Below are 13,099 nucleotides of genomic sequence, written 5' to 3' on the forward strand. Positions count from 1 at the left end.
GTGAAACAGTAAAAAAAGAATTAAAAATGAATGATCTCGATGCTATGTCATTATTTTAAACTGCACTGTATTCATGTGCCTATTCTGTTGTTCGCGAGTTACTCTGTATAAAAAAAAATATTTTATTAAAAAAAAAACAATAACTATTTTATAACAAGTATATGTATATCCTTTGACGAAACGGAAATAACTTTTGACTTAATTCACTTTAAAGGCCAAATATTTTTTTCCCATTTTTACTAAAACAGTCCCGAATATATAATCAATTTTAAATTATTTATAGTATAATTTTTACGGAAAAAAAAATCTAACCCAGTTATGTATTACTTTGTAGTACTCAACTGAGCTCTACAATAGGCATTACAATAAATAAATGTCTTGATATCTTAAAATTTAATGTAATATCGTTATTTTCAACATCAAAAGGCGACATGGAAGGGAATAAGTAAGTAACAATTTTCGACGCAATTAAATCAAGAAGTAGTATATTTCTTGGCATACTCGTTCTTTCCTCTGAAATTACTTAGTTAAAGTCAGTTTACGATGAAACTCATCATAGTTGTAGGTTAATGGTCAGTAACTTCTTCCAATCTCCTACGGGAACGGTAAAACGAGATTTTTTTATTTTTTTGTCTTAAAGTAAAAGCATTAAAATAATATTTTTATTGCGAATATTCAGTTAGCGTTCGTTTTATTATAAATCTTTATAAATATTTAAATAAAAATATTATTTATTGAATTAAACCATTGCAGGTTTAGCGCATGGTTAAACCTGCAATTAAAACTTTGTATCATGCATAACAAATAAATCGCTCGTTTCTTTAAAATTGCTCATATAATATTTAAAATGTTTACTTCATACAATTCCTTATACAAAATAAAATTTCTTTATTGTACCTATAAGGTGAAATAGCTTTATTTATTATTTATTTATTTCACTGGATACACTGTACTAACCAACTGTGACAATAATGAATTTTGTTTATATATAAAAGGACTTTGTATATTAGAGAAGACAAATATACCTCTAAATTTCTATACGTACATATAAAATAAAAGTATCTTCAAGACATTCGTAGATATTTAGTTTTAAATTGTGACAAAGGTCCTATAAGTATATTAGTTCCTGTCTGTATTGAGATATCGAGATATATTTTATACATAGGTATATCATGTAAAAATCGTAGACTTTTCGTAGAACTTTTCTTTGCACCTTTGCATATTTTACACATTTTACTAAAACCTTTGCACATTTTACTAAAATTATTAATTAATAGCTTCACGCTTTATATGCGGACAAAAGCTGATAGAAAAAATGTATTACCTAGGTATATTATTGTTGTTTTGCATACTTAAGCATTCATATTTAGTAGCATAACCGAGGGCTGGCAAATGCAAATGGCGGTCACTACAAGAAAATTCCATCGCAACAAAGTAATTTATCACGTGATCAACATTATTAATAATTAGACGTAAACAACTTTGTTTTTTCTCATTTAACTTGCTTAAAGAGAAAAGAAACTTAAAGATATGGCTTGAAATTTTTAATTAAAATAATATAACTTTTAATTTTTGTTATTTTCGTGTTACTGAAAGTGTAAACACTGTGGCATAGGGAATCGAATCCATAATCATGGAGTTTTTTATATAGCAGGGCAAGTAGGGGAAACCTAGTGTTAAGACACTCCGTTCCTTGCGCATTGACCCATTTTCAAGACATTGCGTGGTGAGTGGTTGTACACAACTTTGCGCTTTGTCTTATTACCAGATGGAACAAAGCAAAATAATTTATTTCCCCGAGTGAGAATTGAACCCATGTCCGCTGCGTTTAAAGTCAAACGCTGTGCCGCTGCGCTACAACGGTTATTCAATGAGTTAATTATATTTTAGCTCTTTCAACTTCAGTTTAGAAAATTGAAGAACGTCGTCTTCATTCTCTCCGTCTTCTCTACAATACGGAGCAGAAAGCAGATAATGATGAACAGAAAAACGCAAATAGGTGTTATCTCGAGAAATGGCTTGTCCTACAAGCAAATTACATTTCACCTACACTATATATGAAAACTTATACAAATGTATAGCTCAGTTTAAACTCCCGGATTATATTAATCTTTTTAAACTCTTTTGACTACATTATGAACCAAAACATATTAAAGTAGAATCCTATGTGTAGCGTACCAACAAAAATACTTTGGACAAAGGAATTTTTAAAATTACTTTTTGGTAGAAACCACAGGAAAGAACAGGAAACGACAGCAACAAACATGCGTTGTTTATATAACAGATAGAATGTAATATATGAGAAAACTCCTAAATGTTGCTTATTTGCTGACGTGCTGGAAAGAAAATCCCGCTACCTTGGATAATTGTATAGAAAATATTTATATATAAAACAAGTGAAAAAAGCGGGAAACAGACAAGCGGAGAAATAAAAATATAAATTTCAATAAATATAATTAATAAAAAATATAAAAAATTGTTCATTTGTTAATGTAAATTGTTGTAATGATTTTTTTTAAATGCTCTTTTAGTAGTAAGCATATACGAGTATGCAATTTCGTTATTAAAAGTAATGACTATTTGCTCGCTAATAGTATTAAGTAAACAAGGTCAGCGAGGGCAGCACTGAATATCAGAGGATAGTTTACTTAGCAAGCTGATTCCATTGTTCTATCCACTCAATTATAACTAACGACTTCCTTAATCAACCCTGTAGAATTAAAAGCGTTCGCACACAAGTGTTTTCATAACAGCTGTGAGTAGACAGGTAATATTATTTTAAATATTTGCAAGTGTTTTTACACTGGGCTCCTTCAGTGTACTCTGCTAAATGCGGGCCTTATGCTTAAAAACAAGTTAGTAAAAGAAATGAATATCGTTATTATTACTAAAACGTGTTAACTTTTTCAGAAATGAAGTGCAAGTAAATTGGCAAGGATAATTTCATTAATAATTACATTTTAAGTACATATATGTAAAGTAGAATCCATATTATAATTTATAACTCTATCTGAGGAGAAAAAGCAGCAAGGAATGACATTTTCTTAGAAGCCTCCATAAATATTGCGATGTCGTGTAAACTGTAAAATATATTACAATACGAATCGCGCTAGTTGTTAAATTTTATTGAATCAATCCAATCTGTATCTACAAAGTTCCAAACACCATAACTCGCGCCCTGTCTCATTACTTTGGAATTGTGCAATTTAACTATGTTTTATTTGTCTTTATTGAAATAGCCAGGCCAGGCTGGCAAAGGTCAGTTGTGGCGCGGGGGCCTAAGCGTGTGACTGTGAACGCTACAGGTCGTGGGTTTGATTCCCGCTCGAAGAAATGAGTGAGTATTCGAAGGTCTGAAAGAGCCCCCTACCATAGGATATGCCGGTGTCAAGGATTTCGCCTTGAGGGAAGCCATTTAGCAAGTTGGTCAAAGTTCAACCATAAATAGAAGTTTATTCAATATTGAGTCAAAAGTTACAGTTTAGAACTTTCATATCAGAGTTGAGAATAGTAAATGCATTTATTTTCTTAAAAATTTCCTGCGTACTCCCTCGAAAGTTAATTTTATTTTTTTAATTAAATATAGATTGATTTTCTATAACTTTACATCAAAGACGAGGGCAGCTTCAAAATATAATATCTTGGGTTAGTAAAGTCATGATGGAGGAAGAAAATTACTAAGTTTAAAATGCGTTCGTTTACTTATTTAAATTGTTCTCAAAGTTAAATGGAAGTCTCCAATGACATTGTGTTGAGTTCCGGCTCTAATATAATTTAGCGATCCCTTAACTTAGGCAAGACTTGAAATTTAAAGCTAACAATATTGACACTTTAGGTGTCTGCCTTAATTCTAAAACGGTTATCAAAGACTAATATAATAAAAAGTATAACAATATTAATTTCAATTATAACCCCAAGAAGTTACTTAGTTTCTCAAATATACCTACAAAATTAAAAATTGAAACGTCTTAATATTTATTTAATAAAAAAAGGACAATATATTTTGTCCTTTTTTTATTACAAGCACGTTTTGAATCAAATTTTAATTAAAATTGTGCGTAGTTGTTTTACATTAATTGTTTTAATTAAATCCAATTTTTTTCACTGGTCACGTAATATATTCTTTAACAACAATCATTTTCTCAACCTTAACCTAGTTATTATGTAATAATTTACAACTGTGGATTTTCATTTCTTCGCAGTGGTGTCAAGACAAAGTTCGGCGCTGAGTTCCGCCGCGCAGTACACACACATCCACACACGCACGCAGGCAAGCACACTTTAAGCACAGTAAATTTTAAAACATGCATTCTTCTATTACGTAACTTTATCTCTTTTATCCCGTACAACCTCTTTCATGTGTTCTCAACACAACGTGAAATTGACAAAGCGATTTTGTGCTCAACTGGCACGCTCGAAACACCGTAATTAAAAAGAAACTAAAATACAAACCGCTGGTGTGCGCATATCCTGCCGTTTGCGTGTGTATCAACCGTCGATTAAGTGTCGCCTAAAATGAAACAATTGTTTAGCATCCTTGTAGGACACTAACGATCTACGCTACTGTAAATGTATAGAGACGATGTCAATATTGTTATACTCGTAGCTACTATTATACTTATTATATTTGATATAATGTCACTGCTATAGCAATAGAGCCTGATAAGTAAACATTTTGGACGGTTATTACAAACAATAACATACAAATGCCAAGGTGAATTGAATTCATGATTAACTGCTTTATTAATTAATGTTTACTGATGTTGTAAATTATAAATGTCCCTTAATTACCTCAAATAAATAAGATATTAGTCAATTTCACAAGATTTTGAGTAGTTTTTTTTCCAGCTCCACGCTTAGGGTACTCCGCTCGTTACTTTCCGCCGAATTCTGGAAGTATTGCATGTAGAGTGGCGGAACCTAACACCGCGGTTTGCCTCGACACCAAAGCAAAGAAATGAAAATATTAAATACTTATTTAATTTTATAGAGTAGGAATCAGATCCACAACCTATTGCGCTTAGAGTAACACGCTCGTACCTCTCCGCCACGACTGGCCTCGAATAGATATGAAACATTATTGTCTAAGTCTGCGAAATCGATTTGTAATCTATTTCATGATCTCTCAAACTCTTTATATAGGACTTTTATGATCACTTATTATTTATTGAAGTAAAATAAAAATTTACAGCTACTAAAAATATGTAAGTAAAAGATTTAAGTTCTGAAAAGTAAGCCAACACTTAAAATAAATTCATTGGGGCATTTATACTAATATTTTTCATATATAACTTTTTATTTGAAATTTAATAATAATTTTAGACGTACCTGTGGTAGTGTAGTACGTTTTCACTAAATATTTTCGTTATATTACTTGTTTTCGGATTATAATGTTATTGTTTTGAAAATCAGTGTAAATTCATGTTTTTTGTTATCTCTATAGTCTTGGTCCTATCAATATGTAGCGAATTGTAAAACCTAAATATTAATAACAATATGAGTAAAGATTATTGACTACGAAAAAAAACATTGAATTCCCATTTTCTTCAGGCCATAGGCTACTACATTTTATTGAAAATGAAGTTGATATTTTTTGGTCTCCTAATATTTTTTCATTCTTTTCCCAAATATTACGAAAAAGTTAAGTGTAATTGCTTGAAATAAATACTTATTGCGCATTTATTTGGCCTAAAAAATATTCTATTGTATTGAAATATTACTTAATAATGATTAGAGAAAAAGGGCAGCGCTTATCTTTTGTTGAATCTTATTCGTAATATGAGTATTTCATGTATAATATATTATGCTTAAACAATATTATTATGAAAAGGAGATAAACAAAAAAGAAACGCATTACGAAATGAAGCCTTCCCATTCCCCCATTGGTCTTCGAGTTGGTCGTATTGGTCCAATGTTACTAGCATCCGATCTCATCGTTTCAATTCAGTTGATGTAGTCGCGCCTCCGACTGCCGCCGCGTCGCGCGTGTAGTGACGCGCTACAGATTAAATAAAATACATTTTCCCGCGTTTAGCCAGTGACGTTTATGTGACGTTCTGAAATTTTGTGATAAAAACAAATAAAAAATAATAAAAAAATTGTGGGCGATATATAGTTTGCTGGATTTTATTTTTAGTGGTTCTTGTGGATGTTGCTGATTTGTTTTTAGTTATATTTGGCAAAAATAAAAAGTGAGGTAAGTTATTAATTTTGTACTAAATGTTAAAAAATAGTAGTAAGTACGCATATTATATTTTATTATATTTATTTGAGCTCCAAGTGGGTTCGATCTCCACTCGAGGAAATGAAATATTTATTTAAATTTATATTTCCATTTCTTCGCTCTCGTGACCAGGCAAAGCGTGGCGTAGAGTTTCGCCTCTCGACACGCATTGCCTCCAACATTCGGCGGAAAGTGGGGAACGAAGTGTCTTAACATTAGGTTCCCTTTGCCTACATTGTTGTGTTTTTATATTTATTTAGGTGTAAGAACGTAGTTTTATTGCATAATAAAATTCTAAAAAAGGCACACGTATATATTATATGTGACGCGCAACCATATGCCTATATAAATTATTATTTATGTTTAATGTCACGTGTGAGCACTTCCGGTTGATCATAATACCTAAGGCTAGGCATCAATGGAGATGGTTTAATCAATTTAGAAATAATTATATAGTTATAACATTACAATTATATAGAATTTTATTTGTAATAAAAAATACAGAATTACTAATGTTTTTTATATATATTATACGAGTACATATCTTGTTATAAAGTTGATAAATTTCAGAGTTTCGTGGGCGTGAATTAACATAAAAACTTTTATCATGTGAATATGCTCTAACTTTTAAATATAGTTGTGAAGTGAAATGATTACAAACCGAGTTTTTGAAGTCATTTTCTCTTACGTCTGGTGAATATTATTACGAAATTAGAAGGATATTTTATTTTTAGTGTTGCTGCCTAAGCAGATGTTTAAGAAATATTTTATATTATATCAAAAACGTAAATACATATTGTTTACTAATGCTAGAAAAGCAAACAGAAATGATGAAAAACTTTTGGTTAAAATCTTAGTACAGGCTATTTCCGATATTAAAGGCTTCGACATGGGAGACATTGCAAACAAAAAAATAAGAAAAACTTCAAAGTAAAATACAAGGGCAAAACATAAATTCTAGCTTGTTTTGTCATTATCCTTCCTTTATGGTCACTTCTAACTTTTGTTTACTGTAATCTCAAGGTTAAAATAGAATTTCTTTTTTGTTTTTTAGAAAATAGACAATTTGTGTTGATGTTCTTTGAAATTAAAGTACAAATTGAAGTATTTTTGTTTATTATTATGTAACCAATTAGATATAATTGCCTCAAAGAGTAGACCAGATATCAAAACCACAACCGTCGCTTTTAGAATCACATGACAACGGCCTTTGTACATTTTTTATTTATTTTCACTTTCTAGTTCTTATGAAAAATATACCTTTATCGATTTTGAATAAACATATTTCAAAAACTTTGCTATCGTAAGTTCTCCTTATATTCTTTGACTTAGTGACGTGATTAGCAACTTAAAACGAACATAAAATACGAATCGTGCTATTTGGTGTAACATAAATTCAAGTTAAGCCAGTAATTGGACCGTCTTTGCGGTTTTTATTCGTTCTGAATCTAGTGAAGGGACTGAGGCACTTACTCCTGATTTTTTAAATATTTTTTTAGGATTTCTTTCAACAAGAATCGTAAAATTACTGAATTATAGTAATAATATGATTCAAAAGTAAACATATATTTATTTGTATATTTGTTTTATTTTAAAAGTTAATAATAGAAATATCTAACATTCAAAACTATTTCCAAATTTTCTTGTCTCCTAGCCATTTCACTTTTTAAACTTTACGCATTATTGCGTTAAGATACTTGTATGCATTTTTAATATTTACTCGTAAGTCGTAGCAAGAGTCAATCTTCTTACGTTCTACGTTCTTCATTTTTAAAAATAAAAAATAAAATAACTTTGTCGATATTATAGACAAAAAATCACTAATACATAGACTTAAATGACAATAGTTACACTCGTACGACTGAAAGGCAATCGCTAGGTCAAAGAGATGACATAGCAAACGAATATAAATAGGAAACTTAAAATTATATATATATATAATACGAATCTTATTATTTTAATTTAATATTCGTAATTTAATTACAAAGGCTTTGTAATAACATAACAATTACAAAAATTTAAAAAGAGACTCAAAGAAGCTAAGTCTATCAATCTTTCACAGTCACTGAATTTTCCTAAGATTTAATATGTTTTCATAGAACAACCTTTGACATTGGCGAAACGATTAGTGCTCAAATGGCACGTTCGGAACGCCATAATCAAAGAAGAGGGAGAAGAGCACAGAACAATCTTTTCATATACAATTATATACTCCAATTGATTTTAAAAGTATAATTTATATAGCACAAGTCTATAAAAAACAAGAGTAGATTAAGTGTTTTGGTAATTCTGTATCCTCTGAACCAGATGTTATTTTAAGTTAATGTATTTTTATTACTAATGTCATAGAAAATAATTGGTTGTATATATATGTTTTTATTTCTGTACCTACTACCTTTTTTAAAAAAGATAATTCGTTTCGAAATTCCGCAAGCGATCACCTTTATTGGATATTGAAGTAATCGTCGTATATTTACGCGAAATTTATAATTTAAATGCATACTAACTTCGTTAATATAAGCAGTTACCACTAACATTTTTGTACTAACATTGTTGTCTAGGAGGCTGGATTCTAGGGAAGCGTCAGTACACGTTTACGTACATACCTGTTACTGTGTAGGTTGGACCAAACAAATATTTGTTGTATGCGAATATTACATAATATACATGCCAAAGGAGCTACAGACTGATGCTCTTACGGGTCGCATACATAGAATACCTAAAACAAATATTTTTAGCTTTACCCTCACTTAGCATTAGCAGGTCAGAGGGAACCTGAGAACTCGATCTTAAGACCCTTTGTTACCTGTGCTCACGTATCCTGATTTCTGATGCCGTTGGAAAGGAGTGGAACAGAGTCTGACTACAAATATAATGGTTATGAACTTATGAGTCCGACTCCCACTCAGAAAGAAGAATTATTTTAATTTTGAGTTCTGCTACTCAACATGCAACATCTCAAATGCGAGTGGATAATGGAGTAGAAATTACTTTATAGAAGAAAGTAGATATAGAAGAATTTTAGATTTAAACCAATTTAATAATGAAAACTAGCATTTAATTTTGCGTATATCTTAAAATTTTTATTTGACCACATATAATTAATAATAATGTGGTTATTTATAATAACAACTATTACATTTGACTTGACGTTATACAACACTAGCGGCCCGCTCGCAGTTTCACCCGCGTGAACTATTTTATTATTAATTTCTGTCTCCATGACTACGTCCTAGTGACGTCTATCCAGAATTTGAGACTTCGAGCATTTTGTAGTAAAGAAGTTTCATACAAACTTTCAACCCCAAAAACAACCCCTTAGAAGGCGAATATTGCAAATTCCCGTCTTAGCGAGTACCTACGCCATATAAATAACTCCTATGCAAAATTTGAGATTCCTAGCACATGTAGTTTCTGAGATTTCGTGATGAGTGAGTGACCTTTCGATTTTATATATATAGACTAGCGGACGCGCGCAGCTTTGCTTGCGTATTTAAGGGTGAATTCTAGAAGAGAATGAAGAAACTGGAGAAACCCATGAAACATGTGTTCAATGAAATATTTTTAAGAATCTAAATTTAAAATTTTATAATAATCGGTGGCGTTTTAAAGATTTTTCCGTACAAACTTTCAACCCCTTATTTGCACCCTTAGGGGGAGAATTCTAGAAAACGATGAAACACGTGTTCAATTAAATACTTTTAAAAATCTAAATTACAAATTTTATAAAAATTGGTGCCGATTAAAATTTTTTTCCATACAAACTTTCAACCCCTATCTCATCCCTTTAGGGTTAAAATTTTTCAAAATCCCTTCTTAGTGGATGTCCAGATTACGAAAGTAAACATCTCACCAAATTTCACGTTTCTACCATCAGCGGTTAAGGCTGTGCGTGCGTCTTACCTCAGTCAGTGAGGACAAGTCCTTTTATATATATAGATTATGTTTGTCTTATGATTGTTTTGACTAAACTGAAGCTCCCAAGGTCTAGTGAAAGCCACAGCTAAGACTCAAATATAATTTATATTTGCTTTTAGTATAGTTTAGCGGTACTTACAAAGTACACAGATATACATAGCGCTTTAGACAACTTTAAACTTAATACATGTGTGTCAAATGTATATTCTAAGAAACTATTGGAAATATTTAATAAAGTGGGAAAGGTAATGAATTAAAATAAGGCTTCAAATAATTATTAAGCAACTCGAGGAAATTATCTAGCAGTCTAATAACAGAGCAGGCAGAGTGACGTTAGCGATCTTCTTCTTTCGGTCGCTGTTGACAGCCTTAAAAAGTGGCAGCCAGTAATTAGAGTCGTTCTTATATAACCCCTATGGTCATTATTTACTACGGTTGACGAATCGTGATTTTCATACTTTTGATTATTTTCTTCCGTAGTTTATAATGCGCAAAAAAATAGGAAACCAACTTCAGGGCGGCCAATACTCGCCGACCGTGTTGTACATATCTATATAATTTATAATGGTGTGGCGTAACGCGTACCAGCAGGTGCACGTCCTTCCTTCGTTACAGTTGTCTGGTGATATGATAATACGGAGGATGCTTCATTCACTGAGGATATTTTAGTGAACATTATGTTTATTGTAATAAAACAGTGAAAATTTGTGTCTGTACTTTGAAAAAGTAGCGAAAAAATAATGTATGATGATGAGAGCTTTGATCAAGTATATACTAAGTGTATAGTTGATCGAAGGTAGAGAGGCATAAAGATATAAAACTTTATAATTTATATAACCGTTTTTTGTCATAATGTACTCGTAAGAAAAGAAAATCAACCTTTATATTATTTTGTATAGTATATCAATACAAAACAATTGGCGAAATTTTAAAAACCTTATTATACGTGGGTATACTAATAAAATATTTTAAATGGTTTTTTGTCTGTTTTAAGAATAGGCTGTTAGCAGGCTTGCAGAAAATGAGCTAAAATATGTATAACTACTGGAATTTTTATATGTATGTACATTTTTTTAATTAGATACAAGTACCTATACAATTAAGTAGATATATTTAGTCAGATTGTGCTTATTTGTTTGTGTTATTTGCTATACTAGCATATCCAAACCTAAACGATCCGGGTCGAAATCGGACAACGGGAGGCTATTATCCCTAAGTTTACTTTCATCCCAAGTAAGGGCGAGCGAAGCTGTAGATATAATAAAATAATATTTCATTGCCGAAATTAAATCGTGTAGAAAAATCTGCATCCTTTGAAAGAGGGACCAGAGTTACCCAATTCCGATTTTCCTTTTCAATCTGGATAATAAGTAAAAATAACTTGAATCTGTTTTTAAGTGCTAATCAAAATTCATATTTTAAATAAATGATATTTTAATGAGCTTAGACTTAGGTTAAAAAAATATATGTATAAAACAGATAACTAGGGGTAGTAGTAGTAGTATAATTGCAGTAACAGTTCTCAATATAATAATAAAAAAATAAATAAATAAATAGAACGCAATTAATTTCTATCATTTTTAAAGTATCATTCCATTCTATGAAAAGAAAAATATTTTTTAGAAAACGTAAAAAAAATTAAAGTAGACGGGATTCAAACCTGTGTCTTTTGGGTACCGTCCCAGCGCCCTTACCACTATGCCACAAGTTGTATTGACAATTAGACTATTTTAATTTCCAACATCCAACGCTTGACGGCTGCAGAATACAGATTATTACAAAATTATAACAAAAACTAATTTTCATTCCACATTAAGTATTATAATTACTTTAAATAATTTAATTTATAAATATACCTAATATTGGATGAAGTGAGCAATCAACTAAAACTTGAAAGAATATTTCTAACAAATTTTCGTTGGCTGTCTCGCGGGAACTCTCCTTTATATTAGAAAAAATATTTTATATAAGCGCCTAATTCTTTCTTTCCTTTTGGTCACTTGTTTTTAATTGAATTAAACCACAACTGGGGGGTGTTTTGAATTAATCCTTTATTGTTTGGGGAGACATTTATACACAAATAGTTTTATAGTGTGCGGAAAGAGAGGTAGAGGGAGACATCGGCTGACCTCTGAATATTACAAATGTTAATGTAAGTTTGTTTGTCACGCTTTTACGACAAAACTACTTAACTGATTACCACACTAAAAACTATCATAAAACTTTTGTCCACATTCTTAGAGATATTTAAGGTTATACGATTATTTTTATTAAACAAAAAGTGATAATAATAATAATCCTTTGGGTATAATATAAAAATAAAAAATAAACTTTAAGCGAGCGAAGACACTTTGCGTCTCTAGTGTCTAATATCTTCATAAATCGGTAAAGTTATCTTTGTAAACAACTAACTTGCTCATAATAAACTAAATAGGGGGCATTTGCGGAATTTTAGTATAGATAGATAGATATACAATATACATGTATGTATAATTCCATGTATAATTTCTGTGTAGGTGAGATTTGTTCAGTTGGATTTCGTACACGGCATAAGGGCTTAGGGCAAGGGTAGCCATATATATTAAAATTTCTGGGATAAAATTTGATACAATATTCAAGATATTATTAGTATTTTAACAATGTATGTATGTAGGTTAAAGTATCCGCAATAAATAGGTAAATAATAGTTAATTATTTATTATTTTATATATTATTAATTATTATATTAATGTTTATATCATTAATTACATATTCCTAACAATTTCATAACTAGAGAGTAATGAGTAGACAGCACAATTTATTCGCTTTAATATGATCTATCTTTGTATATAGAATATCGAGGGTAACTGAAATTCTTCGTTTATTTTGTAGAGCTTATTATAATATTAATTATTTTATGTTTAATAGGGACAATTTAATGTTCGGGTTATTTTTTATAAATTTTACTCCGTTGATTAA

At 30.5% G+C, this 13,099-nt stretch overlaps 1 protein-coding gene across 3 annotated transcripts in view; it reads left to right on the forward strand.

The window, feature by feature from the left end:
• Positions 1-5,961: 5,961 nt before the first annotated feature.
• Gyc88E (Guanylyl cyclase at 88E) overlaps positions 5,962-13,099 on the forward strand; it is a 50,277-nt gene continuing 43,139 nt past the window's right edge. For all 3 annotated transcript variants that reach the window (XR_014879112.1, XM_085203399.1, XM_085203400.1), the window contains exon 1: positions 5,962-6,196. The gene's annotated coding sequence lies outside the window, so the exon portion shown is untranslated. The remainder of the gene's footprint in view (positions 6,197-13,099) is intronic.

This window comes from Heliconius melpomene, chromosome 19 (assembly GCF_056956725.1).
Source record: "Heliconius melpomene rosina isolate 202511_hmr_F chromosome 19, ASM5695672v1, whole genome shotgun sequence".
Classification (NCBI taxonomy): Eukaryota; Metazoa; Arthropoda; class Insecta; order Lepidoptera; family Nymphalidae; genus Heliconius; species Heliconius melpomene.